General features: G+C 52.4%; 1 non-coding gene across 1 annotated transcript; it reads left to right on the forward strand.

Moving 5' to 3' along the window:
- The first annotated feature begins 1,166 nt into the window (after positions 1 to 1,166).
- On the forward strand, positions 1,167 to 1,248 carry TRNAS-CGA (transfer RNA serine (anticodon CGA)). Its single transcript has one exon. It is a non-coding gene; the product is annotated as a tRNA-Ser (tRNA).
- Positions 1,249 to 1,769: the final 521 nt, after the last annotated feature.

Below are 1,769 nucleotides of genomic sequence, written 5' to 3' on the forward strand. Positions count from 1 at the left end.
TTAAAAAGGCCATGTCTGCGAACTGCATCCAAATGTCTTCAGGATGGTTATTTCAGTTCAAAACGCCGTACAACTCTGGAACATTGCCTTTAGGCACCAGCGCTCGCAACGACGGTCGCTACGGCCACTACAGTTTTGTCAGTTGACGCACAGTTGAACAGCTGACTAAAAGTTCAACGCCTGAGCAGTTGAGATGATGTTGAGGGCAGTACGCCCGCTGACTGCTGGGGACGGGCTGCCTGATAGGTCGGTGATGCAATCGTAGCAGAGGTCCGTCTCGGCTTGCTCGTGGCGGCGGGGGCCGGAGTTGTCCCGGACGCCGTGGCCACGGCGGGCTGGTCCTGGACTGATGTGGTGACTTAGTAAACCGCGTGATACTGCGTAATATGCGCGATACTGCGCGATCCTGTGATGCTAAATGATCTGCCGGCCCGGGCGGGCCTTGTCCCGAGCTTGCCGGATGTGTTGTCGGTGATGAGACCTGGGGTCATTGGGACTTGAACACGTGGGTCCAGGTGAAGCGGCCTAGCGGTGGTGCGGCGGAAGGTGAGCAAGCGCTGCCTTGATCGATCAAGGTACGACGTCCGAACCGTGAGACCGGAGCGCGGTCAGCGGTCCTACAGTGGGCGACTCGTCTTCGTCCGGTCCGTCATGAAATAGGTCACTTGCTGATCTTGTCAGAATGTCAGAGCCAGGCGGAGCGTTTGGGTTCCGACAGGATATAGGCTGCACTGGTTTCGTACACCTCAGTCGGATGTTGAAGCGACAAGAAGCGTTATGGAATGCGGGCTGCGATAGTAGGCACTGTGGCCAGCGTGTGAAGAGGACGAGGTGGTGCCGTTCGTAGAGTATGCAATGCATGCAATGACGTTCGGCACTGCCAACACGGAGAATTCGCGCAGATACTCATCCGCATCGAGAAGGAATCCCGGATAACTTTTAGAGCATGGGCAAGGCGACGAATCTTTTTTCGCCATGCATAGCTATGACCGTTGGCTGTGCACGGTATATGGAACACGAAACTGGGGACAAGATCCGGAGTTGCCGGACGTAAATGAAGAATCTCCGTACATGACTATCGGAGAGATAAACATGCGTAATATAATTTTCCCTTGGTTGTACGCGATATTGCTGGCAAAGTATTGCGACACGAAACTTTTGCTGTAGCAGTCGTGGCCGAGTGGTTAAGGCGTTGGACTCGAAATCCAATGGGGTCTCCCCGCACAGGTTCGAATCCTGTCGGCTGCGGACATTTTACGGGCATAAAAGCCAAATGGGTAGTATCTTCTACCCCCATCTGTGTGCCCAGTATCATATTCCAGTAGCTCCTGACTGCAGCTCTGAACGCTGGGGCACTATTAGCGACTTCTGCACTCACCAACGCTTGATAAACGGGTGTCCTAAGCGGTGCATCAAATTCTCTTTAAAGAGCTCATCGTGAGTTCTGCTCCACGCCTGGGGCGCCTTTACGGAGCCATTTTACGTGGTTAAGGCCCGGCGTGTTGTATACGAGATCAGCTTTTTAAAACATAACGTTGGATATATCCCGATGTTGGGCTGCACGGTTTTATTTGTTTACTTGTTGACTGGTTAGTTCATCGCTAACAGAGCGGCACTCCACTAACAGGCGGCGACTTTTGAACAAAGCACAATAAAGGCAAACCATACAGTAGTATGAACATCATTAAAGGATGACATACCCCGGAACTAAGTGAAGGTGCTGCAGGGTCAAGCCATACTTGATCACTTGAACTCTAAAAACGCCAAAA

Source organism: Pollicipes pollicipes, unplaced genomic scaffold, assembly GCF_011947565.3.
Source record: "Pollicipes pollicipes isolate AB1234 unplaced genomic scaffold, Ppol_2.1 Scaffold_6138;HRSCAF=7277_pilon_pilon_pilon, whole genome shotgun sequence".
In the NCBI taxonomy this organism is placed as follows: domain Eukaryota; kingdom Metazoa; phylum Arthropoda; class Thecostraca; order Pollicipedomorpha; family Pollicipedidae; genus Pollicipes; species Pollicipes pollicipes.